This window comes from Colobus angolensis, unplaced genomic scaffold (genome assembly GCF_000951035.1).
Source record: "Colobus angolensis palliatus isolate OR3802 unplaced genomic scaffold, Cang.pa_1.0 Scaffold29, whole genome shotgun sequence".
In the NCBI taxonomy this organism is placed as follows: domain Eukaryota; kingdom Metazoa; phylum Chordata; class Mammalia; order Primates; family Cercopithecidae; genus Colobus; species Colobus angolensis.
Genome location: NW_012116154.1, coordinates 12,061,220 through 12,081,696, shown reverse-complemented (window position 1 = coordinate 12,081,696; position 20,477 = coordinate 12,061,220). Strand labels below are relative to the sequence as shown.

The window sequence follows — 20,477 nt, the reverse complement described above, 5'->3', positions numbered from 1 at the left end:
CCCATTTGACGAAACTTGATTTTTTTTTTTTTTTTACTTTTGAATTTACTTTCCTTGGGACAGGATTTTTTTTTTCTTTAGAATGTGATTATGATGTATGTTGAGTAGGACCATTTGGCTTTGCTTCTGGGTGCATTCAGTGGCAAAGACTGTATGATTCCCTCAGTCATAAATAGCCTTAGTGTGGTGGCTTTCTCAGATGCCAGTTGTAGTGGTATGCTGGGTCAGTAAGCAGGCTCATGACCTTTTGAAAAACTGGGGTGTCCTGGGTGATGGTGGTAGCAGAGATTGTGAGAAGTTTCTCTTCAAGTTCTGTGCATTTGTATCAGCAGTTATTGTAATGAGCTATGCAAATCAACCTCCAGACCAGTAGGTGACACACACAAGTAAGAGCCAGCTGCAGTGGTGGCAGTAGGGTTTATTCTTAGCCTTTGTTCACTAGGGGTTAACTAGGGGAGGTACTTGGGTGTTCCAGGTGAAGAGTTGGACAATGGAATGCTCAGTGGTCCTGGTTCTGTGCTCTGCTTCTGAGGAGGGGGCAAAAGTGACCCAGCAGGGTTGGGCCAGGCAATCCTGCACTTGGACCCTACAATGATGGGCACAAGGGCTGGCCCTGACTGGAGTCAAGGAGCAGTCCTCAGGCCTTGGGAGAAATGCCCCTGCAATGAGTGAAGTAACTACATCTGTGCTTAAGTCACAGTACCAGGAAAGAGGGGCAGTCTTATCTCCACAGCCAGGAGAGGCAGAAGTAGGCAGGAGTGAGACCTGCTCTGTTCTCATGCTCAAACCTGGCAAGGCTTCCTCACGGGACAACTCTGGCAGCTTGTTGGGACTGTTAGACAAGTCGCATGCAGAGTGAGCTTCAATCTGTTAAACTTCCCCAGGCTGTAAAACTTGCCAGCTGGGTCAAAACCATGCCTCTGAGACAAATCCCCTCATGCTTTGGTCCTATGAATGGGAGTTGCCAAACTCTTAACATCCATGGCTGGAGACAAAACCACACTCAACTCTCAATTCTGGCCATAGGTTCCCTCCTCTTCTTGAGACCAGAATGCCAATCCCTGGTTTGACACTTTCTAAACCAGTGACTGTTACCTCCACTGGCTAGCAGGTTTCCATACAGCCTGCTGTGAGCTAGCATCAGAAATGGCTTCTTTCTAATTGTCTCCAGAAATGAAAACATGCACGGAACACTTTCCAGTGCCATTCTTTCTCACAGTCTCCTGGCTCCTCCACATGTTCGATCCAAGGCTTGGGATGGTCAAGAGGCTCCCCTGTGGCTTGGTTTGCATGATTCCCCATGGAAATGTACGTGTATCACAGAGACACTACCCCCCGCCACACATACACTTGGGATTCACTAATTTTCAGCTGTACAAAGTCAATGTCGGTTGCTGTCTGCATTCTTTTTCTCAATATCTGAAGTTTTATTTTGCCTTTCTGTTGAATTCCTATGTTCTTTTTTAAGTGAAAATTCATGACATTAATCTCAACACACTATTTTGCTATTTCCAAGTGGTTAAGTTATGCTGGCAAAGCCTCTATTCAACAATTTTGGAAGAAAAAAAAAGCACCAACTACACCTCTTTTATACTTAAGACTCATCTAGTGTTTCATAGGTTCATACCAAATTTATTTTAATCACAAAATAATATTAAACTGGATGTACCACAGGATTATCCATTCACCTACTGTAGGACATTTTGTTTGCTTTTAGTTTTGTGTGATTATGTGTAAAGCTACTATAAACATATATGTGCACATTTTTATGTAGACAAAAGTATTCATATCATTTAGTTACATATCTAGAAGTCTAATTTTTAGATTGTTAGCATTATAAGGTCTGCTAAACTGTTATTGAAGAGGCTGTACCATTTTGCATTCTCAACAGCAATGAACGAGATTTCCTGTTGCTTTCCATCCTGTTTGGTATTGTTAGTTTTTGGGGTGTGTGTTTGTGTTTCTTTTTCTTCTTCTTTTTTTTTTGCCATTCTAATGTGCTATCATACTATTTGAATTTGCGATTCTCTAATGACAAATGATGTTGAACATCTTTTCACATGTTTATTTGCCATCGTTACATCCAAAGTATTTGTTCAGATTTTTTTCTTTTTAAAATGAGGTTTTTTTTAATTGTTGAGTTTTGAGTGTTCTTTGTATATTTGAACACGAGTTTTTTATTATAGGTGTTTTGCAATTATTTTCTAGCAGTTGGTGGTCTGTATTTTCATTTTCTTAATAGTATCTTTTGCAGAATAGAAATTCTTAATTTTAACCAAGTTCAGCTTATCAGCTTTTCCTTCATAGATCATGAGTTTATTGTTTTATTTTTAAAATTGCCAAACTGAATGTCTCCTAGTTTTTCTTCTAGACATTTTTTGATTTTGCTTCTATATTTAAGATCTATGATACATTTTGGGTTAATTTTTATGAAAGAACTAGTGTCTGCTTGCAGGTTCATTTCTGTGCATACGAATTTCTAATCTTTGCAATATTATTAGGTAAAAAGTATTTCTTCTACATTGAATTAACTTGCTCCTTTGTCAGTGATCAGTTGGTTATATTTGTGTGGGTCTATTTCTGGACTATGTTCTATTCTGTTAATCTATGTATCTTTTCTTTTGGCAATACTACAAGGTCTCCATTAGCTCTATTAAAATAGATCTTGATATTGATACTGTATGTTCTTAAAGTTTGTCTTTCTCTGTACTATTTTGTTGGTAATTTTAAGTCTTTTGCTTATCTCTATAAAGTTTAGAATCAGGTGGGTAATATCTAAAACAGCTTTCTGTGATTTTGAATGGGATCTATAAAGTTGTGAAGAACTGACAGGTTAACAATATTGAATTATTCAATTCACATATGTATTTATTTACTTACCTCTTCTGTAATATTTTCATCAGAGTTCTGTAGTTTTCTGCATATAAGCTGCTTATGTATTTTGTTAAATTTGTACCCATGTATTTCCTTTTTTGGTACTATAATAATGGTATCTTCTTTATAATTTCATATTCCAATTTTTCATTGTTAGTGTATCAGAAAGCAATTGAGTTTGTATATTGTCTTTGTATCTTGTGATGTTTTTATATTCACTTTAATTCCAGGAAATTTTTCTTTTTGTAGGATCTTTGAGATTTTCTACAAAGATAATCATGACATCATGTCAATAAAAAAACATTATTATTACCTTCTTAACTGCATAGCTTTTATTTTCCTTGTCTAATTGCAGTAGCTAGGGCTTCCAATCTAGTGTTGAATAGGTGTGCTGAGAGAAGATATTCTTACTTTGTTTCTTATCTTATGGGGAAAGCATCTAATTCTGTGTGTTATTGATTGTAAGTTTTTTGGCAGATGTTCTTTATCGAGTTGGTATTGTTAATCTATATTCCTGATTTGCTGTGTATTTTTTATTGCAAATTAATATTGGGTTCTTTACCAAGTTGGTAATATTCATCTATATTCTTAATTTGCTGTGAATTTTTAAATTGCAAATTAATATTGGTTTTTTTTGAAGAAGTTCTTTCTTCATCAAATAACATGATCACATGATTTTTCTTCTTCAGCTTGTTGACATGTTGAGGCACGCGGTTTGATAATTTTCAATCATGAATCAATCTTAAATAGCTGAAACAAATCACACCTGTTTGTCATAAATAATTCTTTTCGTATATTGTGGTTTCAATTTGGTACTGTTTCCTGGGACATTTGTATCTACATTCATGGAAGATATTAGTATGTAGTTTCCTTCTTTTTAATAAATTCATTACACTTTAGCAATATATAATATTGGCCCTATATAATGAGTTAGGAAACATGTTTCCTGTGTCTGTTGCCTGGAAGAGGTTGTGAAGAATTGATTTTTTTTTTTCTTAAATAACTGATAAGTTTTTCCAGTAAAACAATATGGGCTGCTTTATATTTTTGTAAGGTTGTTAATTAGTGATGCAATAGAACTATTTTCTACTTCCCCTTGTGGGAGTTTTAATAGTTTACATCTTTCAATAAATTGATAAATATCATCTAACACCAAATTTGTGAGAATAGCCCTGTTCAATGAACACCTGGGCTATCCTTTAATGACGTCTACATCAGTAGTAATGATTACTGTTTTATTTCTGATATTGATAATGTATGATCACTTTCTCTCTGTTAGCTTTATTAATGGTTTATCAATTTGATTGATATTTTAAAGTTTTCAGCTTTTTATTTTATTGATAATCTCCATTTTTTCCTATTTTCAGTATTATTGACTTTTGCTGTAATTATTATGTTTTATTAATTTAGTTGTGTTAGGACTAAATCACTCTTTTCTACTTTCCTAAGGCAGAAGCTTAGGCTATTGATTTTTGATCTCTCTTTTTTTCCTAATATGTCTTTAATGTTATGAATCTCTCTTGAATTATTGCTTTTGGTATATCTCATACATTTTTATAAGTTGTAATTTCATTTATATTTAGTTCTAAATATTTTTAAATTTCTCTTGAGATTTCTTTATTGTCATATATGCTATTTGAAAATATGTTGTACATGCAGTAAATAGTTGGGGATTTCTTAGTTATCATTTAGATATAGACTTATAGTTTAATTCCATTATGGTCTGAGAACATGCATTGCATGATTTCTAAACATTTAAATTATAAAGGTATGTTTTATTTCTCAGAAGGAGGACTCTCTATGCAAATGAAACACAGGAGTTTAAGAAGAATAGTCTGTTTTTGAATGAGATGTGCTGTGAATATCAGTTAGATCGAGTTTATTGATATGTTTCTTGATGTCAAATGTCTTTACTAATTTTCTGTCTGCTTGTTTTATCAATTAATGATAATAGTATACTTGAGTCTCTGTCTTAGTCTTTTCATACTGCTGTGATAAAATACTATATACTGGGTAATTTATAATCAAAGAAGTCTGTTTTTCACTGTTCTGAATACTGAGAAGCTCAAGATCAAGATGCTGGCGGTTTTGGTGACTGATGAGGTTCTACTTTTTGATCCTTAGATAGCATCTCCTCACTGTTTGTCTGCATGATGGAAGGAATGAGGAGGTTTTGTTTGGGCTTCTTTTATAAGAGGCTAATCCCATTTATGAGAGTTTTACCCTCATGACCTGTTATGGTTATTAATACTGAGTGTCAACTTGATTGGATTAAACGATGCAAAATATTGATCTTTGGTGTGTCTGTGAGGGTGTTGCCAAAGGAGATTAACATTTAAGTCAGTAGGTTGGGAAAGGTAGACTTACCCTTAATCTGCAGGGGCACCATCTAATCAGTTGCCAGTGTGGCTAGAATATAAAGCAGACAGGAAAAAAAAATGTGAAAAGACTAGACTGGCCTAGTCTCCCAGCCTACATCTTTCTCCCATGTTGGATGCTTTCTGTCCTCAAACATCAAACTCCAAGTTCTTCAGTTTTGGGACTCCTTGCTCCTTAGCTTTCAGATGGCCTATTGTGGGACCTTGTGATTGTGATCATGCCACTGTACCCCAGCCTGGGCAACAAAGTAAGAACAAGTCTCAAAAGGAACTGAAAAGTACTGTGGCTATATTTTTCTTTTTCTTTATGCATTACTGTGCTGCCAGTTAATTTATTTATCAGCAACATCATTAACTGAGTTAAAACATATATGTATGTGTGTGTGTGTGTGTGTATATATGTGTGTGTATATAATATGTGTGTATGTGTGTGTATGTATATATATAGACTCCCCCTTTTAACGTATATGTGTGTGTATATATGTGTGTGTATATACACACACAAGTGTATATATATGTGTGTGTATATATGCGTGTGTATATACACACACAAGTGTATATGTGTGTATTTATATGTGTATATGTGTGTGTGCGTGCATGTATATATGCACATATATATATAGCCTATTGGTTCTCTCCCTCTAGAGAACCCTGACTAATGCATGACCTTATCACTGTCCCAAAGGCCCCACCTCCTAATACTATCATCTTTCATATACCTTTAAAATTATTATATTTTCTTGGAGAATTGGTCCCTTTAGCACTACACAATGCCACTCTAACACTTGGAATTTTATTATGCTATGGTTTTCTTTGTTTGAAATTAAATAGTTATGCTAGCTTTCTTTTATTAGTATTAGCATGATGTAACTCTCCATTTATATACTTTCAATCTATGTATGTATCTATATTTAAGTGAATTTTTAATAGACATTGCATATTACTTTTTCACTATCCTATCATTTTTTCTTTTAATTGCAATATCCAGACCACTCACATTTAAAATGATTATCGATATAGTTGTATTAATATCTACCATATTTGTAAGTGTTTTCTATTTATTTTATATGCTTATTATATATGCATAGTTATTTAAAATTCCTTGTTTGACAATTCCAACATCTATATCATATTTGGTTCTTGTTATTATGATGCTTTGTCTCTTCAAAATATGTTTTTTCTTGCCTTTTGGCAGGCCTTATAACTTTTTGTTAAAGTCAGACATGATATATCAGTTAATAAGGAGTACATTATATGTGGCCTTTAGTGTGAAGATTTATGTTACTCCTGCTTGAAATAGGATTGTGTTTACTGTTTTCTGTAGTTGTATGTGCTAAAGATTAAAATTCTTTTTATTTTCTTACTCTTGTCTTCTACATTGTTTTTGGGCTTTTCTAATAATTGCTCGCAGGGAGAGTCTGAAACTAGCGACTTTTTTGTTGCTGTTGCTGCTATCCCACTGAAATCTATTGGTGTAGTGGTAAATTACAGGAGAAACAAAGTATCGTGCAATCTTATGACTAAATCCTGTCGGTTGGTGAGCTGATGTTTCTGGGCTGTGATTTTCAAGTATTTCTTAACTTTTTATCCCCACTTAGGTGAGACACGAAGGCAAGCAGTGTGATGTTTGAGAAGTCATCTTCTCTTAGATGGGATAACACTACATTAGCCTTTTCCCCTACAGATGAAATCTTTTGTTGGGTAAAACTTGAATTTATTTCATAATGATTATTCTTCCCTTCCCACTGCTAGAGCCAGGAAGGTATCCTTCTTGGCTCCTGACAGTGAGAGACTGATGGGGGTCCTGGAGAAAGTATCCACTTACACTGTAGCCTCAGAAGTTACTCATTCTCCCTGTAGTTCACACTCAGTCTTCAGCATTCATTAAGATTACTTGTTTTGACTTGCTGACCCCAGTAGCCTCTGCTCCAGATGAATAGATCTTGGCAATGACTTTTGGATTCATCCTATCTCTCCATATTTTAAGATATCAGTTTGCTCTGTGACCTCAAGTCTCTGATAACTTCAAGAAAAGTCATAAGGTTTCAGTTTGTTAAGATTTCTCAACTTGTCAGAACTGAAGTGATGACTTTCAGACTTTTTAACTGTTGGAGCTAAAACTAGTACAAGAACATTTCTTAAATGAAAAAGAACAGATTAAAATAGAAGTGGATCACATTTAGTAAAAGTAAGAAATATTTTAAATCATATACAGAAATGTGCATGTGTGCAAGTATTTAATGGGCAAAAATAGAATTGATCAAACTTTTTAAAAAGTTAAAAAAATACTGGCCTAGAGTACTGGTTTAGTTTTGTTTTTCTCAACTAATGGGTATGCAAATGATTGGTGTATGCCTGATCTGAACCAGGTTAATATAAAATATAGGAAAAAATATATTTCCTTTTCCAAATAAATCCCAGTCTACTGACTGTAATACAACAATTTTTTCTCATAACTAGAAATTTGCAACACTCCAAGGAAATGTTTCTATAGATATTAATTTAGTTTTGACAGTGTTGATCACTAAAGAGATAATTAACTAATTTTTTAAAAACTGGAGGAAAGGTTAAAGAAAAGCATTTGAAAAAATAATAAACAAGGACAGTAGGAAGAATCCCAGTACTTCAACTTATACTGATACAGTCAAGTTTCTCAAGTGAATTTTTATTTTAAATCATTATGTCATTCGGTTCTCACTGGGGAATAGCTTATTCACATTAGTTAATTTTCCACATATTTAAAACTTCACTTTTTCTATTAAAAAATATTTTTTACTCTAAAATGTGTCTGATTAAAACTCATGAGGATTTGGATTAGAAGAGTATGTGTAGATCATTTGTTACTACCAATCACCTTATCTTGATATATCCAACACTGAGGCTCTTTCCTGTTTTAGGTACCAGCCTCTTCCAAGGCACTTGTTTCAAAAAAATGTTTCTTAGGTATATAGTCAAAGGTTTTTCCCATTACCAAAAACAGGACTCCTGTCTTTGATGTCCAAACTAAAAACAACAATGAAGCAGACTTTTCCAAAACTACAAATCCAAGGAACAAAAGTCCTGTAATTCCCATTTTTACAATGCACATAATCATTGCTAAGGTTCAAATGTGTCCCCCAAAATTTATGCGGTTGAAACTTAATTCTCAATGCAATCATGTTGAGAGGCGAGACCTTTAAAATTGGTTAAGTCATGAGAGTCCTTACCTCATGAACGAATTAATTCCGTTATTTCAACAGTGGGTTCATTATCGTTGAAGTAGATTCCTAATAAAAAGATGAGTTCACCCCTCTTTTCTCTCTGTCTTCCTTGTGTGATGTCTTCTGACATGTTACGGAACAGCAAAAAGGGCCATGCAATATGCTAGCGCCTTGATCATAGACTTTCCAGATTCAAGGTCCTTGAGGAAACAAATTATTATCCTGTATAAATTATCCAGTCTTAGGTATTTTCTTTCTTAGAGCAGCACAAGACAAAGACAATCATTTCCGTTTTCCCAAACAGTCTTATTAAGCCATTTCAATGATGACGCAATTGAGTCTCACGGAAGTTAAGCAACTTGGATATAGATAAAATCAGTGCCTCAGTAGTAGAAAGCTAATAACATGTATAGCAAATTCAAACTTATACCAAAGCTCATACAAAAATATAGAATGTTAACCACTGTCTTCATATCTACATTTTGCTTTGGAAATAAATTATCTTTTTTTTTAACTTAACTAACATTTTAATACAAATAAAATAGCAAAAGCTTATAATATGGAAAACAGTTGATTATTTAAATCTGTACATTCAGAATTGTTATATACAAAAGCATATTAAAAAGTCATGTTTACTTCAGAATTTGTAGAATAAATAAAAAAATACAATGTATTTCAAGGAAGATAAAAGTCTATAAAGATTTTCCTAAGGAAATGCATGATAAATACATTATTTAAGATTACTATAGATTTGTATCCTTAACACTAAGTAAAGCTGCATCCCAATTTTATGGTAAAATATAAAATTAATTGTCAAAAATATATATGAAGAACTAGTAAACTGGACTTTGTAAACTTAGATCCTAGGCCAATGTGTAATACTAGTTTTTGTCACTGGCAAAAAAACTTACTGTGAATCTCTATTTCTTCTTTTTAAACTAAAGAATGTTAAGTTTTATGACTTCATAAGCCCCTTTGAGTTCTAAAGTTGTCCATCTGGTTTCACTCACACATGAATTCATCAGAGATAGTAAATCTTCTGTTTTATTTTTATTCACTCTATGTTTCTTGTACTTGTATGAAGGCTGACCATAATTGCTGCTGGATATCAAACACCTCATTATTAACAATGTGGTTGTCTACAGATTTTATGTTTTTAATTTCAAATGCCTGAAAAAAATGAGAGTTATTTTTACTGAGAAAAGTTATTTAACCTAATAAATTTTTTTCTTATTGAGTTGATACATTTTCATTTTTCTTTTTGTAGAAGTCTTATTTCTACTTTTCAATAAATAAATTTATGACTGCCAACAACTTTCTCAAAGTCACAGTTGATTTCACAGATGATCATAAAAAGACTAGAAAATGCTAAAATAATGGAAAAAGTGACTGCCTGCTAGAACACTTTTGTTGCATGTGTTCATGTAAAGCAATTCATGATGAAAATATGAGACTATCACTACATTCAACAAGTAGAAGTTCAAAAATAGGTAAGATTAAAAATTTTCTCAACTATATTTCTGCATTTTTCTGGACATTTGATGCTTTCATTTTTAACTATGTGATTATTGATATACATGACTTTTTGGTCACTATACAATGACATTATTTAAATTTCTGCTTTGACCACTCAACCCAAACCTTGTAGCTTAAAATATTATTTATTTATGTCACTATTCTGGGAGTCTACAGTTTGGGCCACACTGATCTGTGTTAAGTTTTCCACTGGTTTTGGCAAGACTCATGTGAATTGTGGTCAGCTGCCAGGTTGTCTCATGGCTCATTGGTTTCAAGGAGTCTCTTCTTTGATAGTTTATATCTGCCTCCTCTTGGTCAATCCAGACTTACTCAAATGGTGACAAGGTCTACCATGAGAGCAAAAGTAGAATATGTAAGTCTTCCTAAGGTCAAGGCTTTAAATTCTTCCATCATTTCTAAATTTTATCGTTCAAAGGAAATAACCAGGGCAGCTCAGATACAAAGGGCATAAATACAAACTACACATTGATTAGAATAGCTGCAAGATTCAGGCATGTTGGCTTATGTGTGTAATCCCAGCACTTTGGGAGGCCAAAGCAAGAGGGCTGATTGAGCATAGGAGTTTGAGGCTGCAGTAAGCCATGATCATGCCACTGTACCCCACCCTGCCTGGGCAACAAAGTAAGAACACGTCTCAAAAGGAACTGAAAAGTAGTGTGGCTATATTTTTCTTTTTTCTTTTTGCATTTACTGTGCTGCCAGTAAATTCACTTATTGGCAAAGTCATCAGAAAAGTCATATGTGTTGAACAAATGCTTGGTTGAATATGCATGAAATAAAGAGATGAAGATAATATAATTCAGTATGAGACTAATTACTAGATTCCCAAATTGTGACCTTAAATAATGACTATTAAGTATCATGTTAGACATTCTTCAGACAAAATTTAGGACCCTCTGTGATGGCTACAACAAATGCTTGGAATAGTCTTTAAAAAAACTAACAGTAGACATATTCTGCCCTTAAGTATGGAATAAATCATGGGAATAATCAACCTGTCTCATGCAACAAAAAGTGTGAGAAAAATGTTGTTTACCCAAAGAAAAAAAATTTTTTTTTTTGAGATAAAGTTTCACTCTTGTTGCCCAGGCTAGAGTGCAATGGTGCAGTCTCGACTCACTGCAACCTCCACCACCTGGGTTTAAGCGATTCGCCTGCCTCAGCCTGCCAAGTATCTGGGATTATAGGCGCTCGCCATCACGCCCACCTATTTTTATTTTTATTTATTTTTTTTCTTCCCGAGATGGAGTCTTGCTCTGTCGCCCATGCAGGAGTTCAGTGGCATGATCGTGGCTCACTGCAACCCCTGCCTCCTGAGTTCAAGCAATTCTCCTGCCTCAGCCTCCCAAGTAGCTGGGACTACAGGCACATGTCATCACACTCAGCTAGTTTTTTGTATTTTAGTAGAGACGGGGTTTCACCATGTTGCCCAGGCTGGTCTTGAACTCCTGACATAGGGTGATCCACCTGCCTTGGCCTCCCAAAGTGCTGGGATTACACGTGTGAGTCACCGTGCCCATCCCCAAAGAAATTTTTAAGTGAGGATTATTCCCTGGTATTGGAGGTAGAAAATATATTCATTTATTAATTCTATAGATAACTGACCACCTAATTTAGCGATATAACATAAACCACACATTTAAAAATCCCTGCTTTAATTAACTTATATAATAGAAGGATAATTTGTAAATAGAATAAAGAACAGTATTTCAAAATTCCCAGTTTGATTCTAATTGATATTTCCCCTGGGTTTAACATTTCTGTAAGTCTTGTGGGAAAGTCCTGTTTAAGGATTTCCCTTCATCTTTTTACATTAAAAGTCAAGGAGCTAAAGGGTCAAAATATGGGAACAACCCAAAAATCTATCAACTGATAAATGGACGACTATTATTGGATGAAGTATTATTCAGCCACAAAAATGAATGAAGCACTAATAAATGACACAATGTGGATCAATTTCTGAAACATTAAGTATAGTGTTTCACTTAGTAAAGTGAAAGAAGCTAGTAATGAAAGACAATATTAATGTGATTCCATGTATATGCAATGTCCCTAATAAGCAAATCTAGAGAGACAGAAAGTACATTAGTGGTTGTCTAGGGCTAGAGACAATGGGAAAGTTGTAAGGTGAAGAGTACAAGGTTTATTTTGGGAATGACGAAAATGTTCTAAAATGGACTATGCTGATTACAGCACAACTCTGTGAACACACTATAAAACATTGAATTATACACTTTAAATGCATGAATTCTATGGTATATGAATTTAATCTCTATAATTTTTTCCTTTAAAAAATCACATGGAAAGGAATTTTCTTTCCTGTAATGGGAGAGCAGCTTATATTCACATGTTTCTATCGGAGTTCCAGAAAAAGAAGAGAGAAAAAATTATACACAAAATTATTTGAAGAATTATTTCCTGAAAATTTTTCAAATTTGGTAATTGACAGTAACCCAAAGATTTTAAGAGTGAAGCAAATTTCAATAATGTTAATTAAAAAGAAAATACCACCTAATCACATTATAATTAAATTTGAGACTTAAAGATTAAGAAATAATCTCAAAAGCAGTAAGGAAAAAATACATATTAAATATAGGGGAACAGTGGTAAAAATAAAAGGTCTCTTTCTCAACATAAGTGTATGTATATATGAATATATATGAGTATGTATATGGCCATATATAAACATATCTATAAATACATGTAGATACACATAAATGTACATGGATATATAGATGATTATAAATATATGTGCATCTACACACTCAGACACAACACACACATGCACACACACACTCACAGAGGTTTATTTGTAAAAATTGGTTCATGCTATTGAGAAAGCTAGCAATTCCAGTGTCTTCAGGGTAAATGGACAAGTTGAAGACACAAGGAAGAGATGAAGTTAAATCTGAAAGCTGTCTGCTGGCAAAATTTCTTCTTCTCTGGGGGAGATCATTCTTAATTGTCTCAAGACTTTCAACTAATTGTGGGATAATGTTCACCCACATTATGGAGAGTATTTACTTTACTCAAAGTCTACTTATTTAAATATTAATCTCATTTAAGAAATACTTTCACAGCAATATTCAGACATGTATGAACAGATATCTGGGTACCATGGACAAGCCAAGTTGGCATATAAAATTAACCATCACAACCTCCAAATGAAATTGCCAATTAAATAACAAGACAATGCAATTAGACTGGCATCAGATTTATCAAAACAATATAAAAAGCAAGCCTTTAATGGAGTATCATTTTTTAAAGAAATTTAATTTAAAAATGAGTGAAAAAAGAATGTTTACTATTAAGTTGTTCAACAAGTATCAAAGCTATTTAAATATTGTTTTAAATAGTGAATAGTTCAGGGTATACTATACTCATTAGTTATTCTCAAGTAATTGACTAGAGTGGTCAGAAAAGTTTTTGTTAAGGAGTCACATAATGAATATTTTAAGCTTTGTTGGTTTTATGTATTCCTGTCATATTTTCTTCTTCTTTTGTTTTTCTACAACTGTTTAAAATTGTGAAATGCATCTTTCATGGACTATAATTTAACAGGATGTATGCCAGATTTGGCCCCTGGGAGCATATTAATTCCTGTGTTAAAAAAATGTGCTTCATCTAACCGAGAGATGACTGAATGACCACTGGCAAAAGCACTATTGATGAACATTTAATTGTAAAGGCAAGGGCCAAAAAATTATTGTATATATACACATATACACACATACATATGTGTACTTCAATATGTATATATATGTAAATCAAAACGTATTCTGATAGAGTCAAAATAATGAATGTAAAGGATGGTAGAAAAAGGGAGATGGGAATAAGAAATATATATTCATTGAATAATGAAAAATCAATAGGTGGCAATCAAAAGATGCCATAAAAAGTAGCAGAGTAAAATGCAAGACAAAATAAATAAAAAGAGATTAAAGGCTTTTAAAAAAGTAAAGGTATAAAGATAACCACAGGATCAAAACTACTGATATTTCTAAATATCAAGTAAATTTAAAAAAAGAAAAAATATTCATAGTCAATAAAATACATGAAATGAAATACAAATAGCAATTATAAATCTGACAGCTGAGATCAGTAATAACAGTCATAGAAATAAATATGAATAGACTTAATTGTTAGAAGATTTTCATTTTGGCTGACAAAAAAACTACCCAACTACGTGCTGAACACCAGAGATACTGACAACAGAAATTCACAGGATCTAAAATAAGAGTTTCTTGGTTTCTACAACTTTTTGAGTCTGAGATTTTACGTATTGACTTGTAGTGCATGCTATTTGTCAAATCAAGTCATACGGCCATTGAAATTCAGATAAAAAGCAAACTAGTCCTTCATTGGAGTTGCTGCAAAGCCATTGTAAAAAGCCATGGATGTTAGAAAATAATATTTTTGGATACTATGATATTATTTCAAACAACTTACCACATCTGGTATTGCATTACACTTAATCTTCACAGAAATGCACATGAAAAGTATTACTATTATTTTTCTTAATTTATGGTTATGAGAATTTTGCCTCATGGATGTTAAACCGCTTGTCCAAGATCATATCACTTTTAAAATGACATTATTAAGACATAAATCAATTTTTGTGCAACTCTAAAATACATGCTAGTGAAGATTACACCACGCTAATTGGTTCTTTCCCTGTTCTGGAGTTCAATGAATTGCAAGGAAAATTTTCTTTCACAGCCATATCATGGCATTTGGATTCTGTTCTCTCTCACTGTGCTGAAAGTGTCTTCAAAAAAAAAACTAAATGCTAAGAGAAAGTAATTTACTTATTTGCAGATATTATGATTGTCTACATAGAAAACCCATGAGAATGATAGAAATGACGACAACTAAGAGAGTTTGGAATGTAGCAAGTCACAGAATTAATAAATATATAAACATGAATGGTTTTCCTTGATATCAGTCATGACTGGTTAAAATGTAAATAAATAAATAAAGCACATGGATAATAGCAAAAATGATGACAGAAATACAAGTTTTCATGTTTTATCCTGGTCTTCAATCTCAAAAATACAAACTCTTCTATGTGGAGATTTCATGCATACTGCATACTTAATATTGCAAATTGAACTCATCATTATCATGTCCCTCTATCCTACTTCACCTTATGGATTCCCTTGCTCAACTCATGACATTCCCATGTCCCTATACCCATGTTGAAAGTCTGAAGTTATTGGCTTCATTACTTGAATATCTCCTCTCCTTACCCCTCAAATCTATATTTTTGCTAACTTTGCCTCTAAATGTCTTCATAGACTTCAGTTATAATTTTCATAAAATAAAATGCATGTATTTTAATGTATGTTTGTTGAGTTTTGATAAATGTATCCACCTATAGAAACGCCACTTTAATCAAGCTATAAAATATTTTCAAAATCTCAAAAAATGTACACATAACTTCTTACAGTCAGAGTCATCCTCCCAAGGCAACCATTGAACTGAGTTTTATCACCACAATTTACATTTACCTTTTCTAGAACATTAATAAACAGAACGATACTGTGCATATTCTTTTGTATGTGACGTATTTTGTTCAACACAATATTTTTCAGATTCATTCAGGTTGTGTGTAACATTAATTCATTAATTTTTTTATTGCTGGATACACTAAGCTAAATATTTCTTAGGTAATTTTGTCTTCACCAATGCCTAGGTTACAAATCTCTTTCTAATTTGTATCTTTCCTATTAATGGCATGATTTACTTTCATTACGACTTTTTTGAATGTCTCTTTCATACTGTTTAAGAGCACTATTATAAAAAGCCCCCAATCTAACTATGCAACTCCTCTACAAAATATCCATCAATGGATTCTCTCAAATGATAGATTAAAAGAATAAGCCCCTTACAATAGCATCCAGGATCATTCAAGATCTGTTCTTTTTCTCCTTTGCCTGCCTTATCTCATTATGATTCAGAACTTCCTAAGTACATTTAGATTTCATCGTATTTTATTTTAGCTCTCCTTTGTTTTGCTTTACATTATTTGCTTTTCAAGCCTAAAAGAGTTTTCTTTGCTTCTTCGTTTAGGTGAGAGTTTCTTCACAATTTGAATAGGAAAGTATAAGGCAGAGAAGACATGGTAATTTAGGACAAAGAGAATAGTGTTCAAAATGTTGATGCATATTTTAAAAAGCATGATGAGATGGTGTGTATGGATGGGTAGAAATCATGAAAGTATTTCTGATATTGTTTCAGCTAGATCTCTCAGGGGGTTTTGCAGGAGCTGACATTGAAAGTTTAGGCTGGGTTGACATCAAATGTTCTGCAAATTAATTCATTGGCCATTATCCAGCAAAAGTGATGGAAAATGATTGAAATGTTCTGAATGTTATATTAGTTGTCTATTGCTGCTGCAACTAAGTACCACAAATTTAGTGGTTTAAAACAACACAAATTTATTATTTCACAGTTTTACAGGTCAAAAAGTCCAATTCGACTCAATTAATTCATATGACCCAAGAGTTACAAGGCTAAAATCAAAGTATTTATTGGCTGGGCTCTTCTCTGGAGGCTTTGGGCTTCTATTCTCTATCATTGTGCTGAAGGTGTCTTCAGTATGAGAACGAATAGGGATACCAATAAGAAACTGAATGCTAAGAGAAAGTAATTTACTTATTTGCAGATATTATGATTACACAGAAAACCCATGAGAATGATAGAAATGATGGCAACCTAACAGAGTTTGCTAATGTAGCAAATCACAGAATTAATAAATATATAAACATGAATGGTTTTCCTGAATATCAGCCATGATTAGTTAAAATGTAAATAATTAAATAAAGCACATCAATAATAGCAAAAATGTGCAAACTCTGTTAGGTTGTCATCATTTCTATCATTCTCATGGGTTTTCTATGTAGACAATCATAGTATCTGCAAATAAGTAAATTACTTTCTCTTAGCATTTCTTTCTCATATTGAAGACACTTTCAGAACAATGATAGAAAATAGAAGCCAAATGCCTCTTTCTCATACTGAAGACACTTTCAGCACAATGATAGAGAATAGCTTTCCAGTTCATTCAGCTTGTTAAAAGAATCCAGTTTCTTATACCTGTAGAACTGAGGTCCCTATTCTTTAATGGCTGTCAGCTAGGGCTGGCCTCTAGCTCCTAGGGGTTTCTTTCTGTTCCTTATATATGGCCCTCTCACTTCAGAACAAGCAATGGCTCATCAAATCCTTCTCACACTTGGCATCTCTCTGACTTCACTTTTTGCTGCTTATCTTCTACCACGTGTCTTCTGCTCACATCTAGACAAACTTTTTTTGTTTGCTTTTAATGACCTAATTACACTGAGCCCATCCAGAAAATTGAGGATAATCCTCCCTTTTACAGTCCATAACCTTAATTATATCTGCACAGTCTCTTTTGACATGTAACATAACATATTCACTAGTTCCTGGAGATTAGTATGTGGATGTCTTTGGGGGATGAAATTTGATAAGGTCAGATTTAGGCTGTAAAAGATGCTTATAGATGACTTACATCTCCACGAAAATTCATGCATTGAAATTTACTTATAAGTGGGGTAATTGAGAGGTTATTAGTCCTTTATAATAAGCACCCTCCACCTTCCTCTGTGAGCTCCCTTGTTACTTCTACCACGTGAAAACACAGCAAAAAGGCAACCCTCTAAAAACCAAGAAGTGGGTCCTCACCACACAGCAAATCTGCTGGAGCCTTTATCTAGAACATGCCAGCCTCCAGAAGTGGGAGAAATAAATTTCTATTGTTTATAAATTACCTCGTCTATGGTATTTTGTTATAGCAGCCTAAATGGACTAAGAGAGAAGGTTTATTCTGGTAACTGGGTGGAAGTTATATGTGGACATAGCAGATGCCTCTGTTGACTGCATTACATTCCTTCAATCCACTTGTGATTTCAGTCACATCTTGTGAGATCACATTCACCAAATTTTCCCACTGTCTTACCTCAATTGCAAGCTGTAAAATTTATAATTTGCTCAAAGAACATTTTATTGCTGTAGTTTATCCATAAGCATAGCCCAGAAGTCCTAGTGGGGAGGTAGAATAGGGGCATTTTAAGGCTCCCAGGTTTAGATCCTCATCTGTGAAGGATGAAAGTTGATTAATAAATGCACCCCTCCCATTTTGCATGTGACAAGTCTTCACATTTGTCAACACTTCCAGTGGATTTGAGCCTGGTTCCCACACCAGCAACTCTTTCCCTAAACACTGCTGCCTGTGATCGCTTCCCAAATAGATTGCCTGTCAGTACCCATCTCCTTGTCTCAAGTTTTGTATTTGAGATAATTTTAACCGAGACAAAAAGCAAGCTGTCATATTTATAGGGAGGTCACTATAATATTTTATTATGAGGGTCTGAAAGTCTTAACCAAGGCAGTGGCAAAGGGCTAAATGAAAGAAGATAGTTTTAAGACATGTAACTGATTATATTTAGAAACATATTGACTATGGAATAGAGAGAGACAGAGGATATTTGAGAAGGTTAACTTGCAAGGGTGAAACCCCGTCTCTACTAAAAATACGAAAAACTAGCCGGGCGAGGTGGCGGGCGCCTGTAGTCCCAGCTACTCCGGAGGCTGAGGCAGGACGATTGTTTGAGCCTTGGTGCCAAGACAGCAGTGAGCTGAGATCCGGCCACTGCACTCCAGCCTGGGTGACAGATGACAGAGTGAGACTCCGTCTCAAAAAAAAAAAAAAAAAAAAAAACTTGCAAGGAAGGCAGAGGAAGAAAAGTGAGGTAGTATTATATCTGTTCCCAATATAGACTTTAAACTAATCTGAAACAATGATAAACCTGGACACTATCTAGATTTAAGCATCAGATATGCAGTAAGTTCTTAATTGCTCGAAAGTACTTCATTAGTATATTAATTAACTAATTCTAAGGTTACAGAGTATGGAACTCTCAAACCCTTATATAGTGCTTACTATAAGCCAGGTACTGTTCTAATCACTTTATGGTGTAAAACAATTTTATCCTCTTAATATCCTTATGGGTAGATACTATTAAATGACTCCGATTTTATATATAAGAAAACTGAGATACAGAAAGATTTAATAACTTTCCCAAGTTTACACAGTTCTAAGTAGTAGTGCTGGGGTTTGAACCCAGGACCATCACATTCTTGAGTTGGAGATTTTAGTTCTACACTATTCTGTATCTCTTAATATTAATAATACCAGTATGTTTTCTAGTAATACTAACATAAGTTTGTGTGATCATGGGAGACTGAAAACATAAACACAATATTTTACAGTCCTTCTATCAAAAGGTGAAGGCTATTTCCCCAAATCTTGAATTCAAGCTGGCCTTGTGATTTGTTTGACCAATAGGTGTAGGCAAATTAAACATTATGTGAGTTCTAGAGAATAGCGCCAAGAGTCCTTGTTGTTTATGCTTTTTCTCTCTTTTAAGGAAGCTAAGTCACACTGCTAACTGATGAGAGAACAACTTGAAAGAGGGAGGATCTGCCAATAGCCAACACAACAACTCCAGATATATGGGAGTCAGGTCATCATAAACCATCCATTTTTCTACCGAGTCACAGTAGACTGCAACTCCATGAATGAGACAAGGAGGTATTGGTAAAAACAAAACAAAACAAAACAATAACTGCCTGGTGTAACCACAGAATCTTAAGAAATAATAAATCATTTTAATCCAATGTTTTGAGTCGATTGTTATACAATGGTAGATAACTGACTATGATTAACAGACAGGATACTCACAATAAGAAACAAAGCTAGCTGCTGTGGGAAATAACAAGGTAGTAAAAATATGTTGCTAAAATTAAGACGTAGCAGTAAGACTTCACCTTGAGGAAGACAATGATGGAATAATTAAAAACTATAGAAACAAATCTAGAATACTTTAAAAGATTCCTTCAGGTAAGATTTTAGAATGGAGAAATAGTAACCAATGTAGAAACATTTGCTCCTAAACTACATGTTTTCCTTGTCTGTGAAACTATTGCAAATTCACATTATAAATAGTGTGTTTTTATGAACACAGTTATTTTAAAGATATAAAAAGAACTGAAAGGAAGATAAGCTTTGAAGTCAGATAAGACAATATTGTAATACTTACGTTACAATTATCTGGCTGGTTTTGAAACAGTTACTGGAGGTCTTTTTACCTCAGTTTCTGGTCTGTTAAATGGGAATATTGGCATCTGATTTATAGACTTGTTTGTTAAGTATAGTGACATAAGTAGACAGCTATTTTAGTGTCTAGTTTAAAAATTGGTGTGCAAAAATTGTACTTTACGTCATCCTCAATTTGTTGTAGGAGAACTTAAAGAAATATCCATAGTTCATTATATCACAACGAATATAGTGCCACTTTCTCAATTATATTTCTAATGAATTAGAATTTTCCATTGCAACTTTTACAACGAGGTATGCCTAAAACAGTGTGGCTTTCATTTTAGCTAACCCAATTGATAATAAATT

The 20,477-nt window shown here is 33.8% G+C and overlaps 1 long non-coding RNA gene across 1 annotated transcript in view; it reads left to right on the top strand.

Moving 5' to 3' along the window:
- Positions 1 to 19,440: 19,440 nt before the first annotated feature.
- Positions 19,441 to 20,477, top strand: part of LOC105516805 — a 1,259-nt gene continuing 222 nt past the window's right edge. The window contains exon 1 of the long non-coding RNA XR_001002547.1: positions 19,441 to 19,536. This is a non-coding gene — a long non-coding RNA (uncharacterized LOC105516805). The remainder of the gene's footprint in view (positions 19,537 to 20,477) is intronic.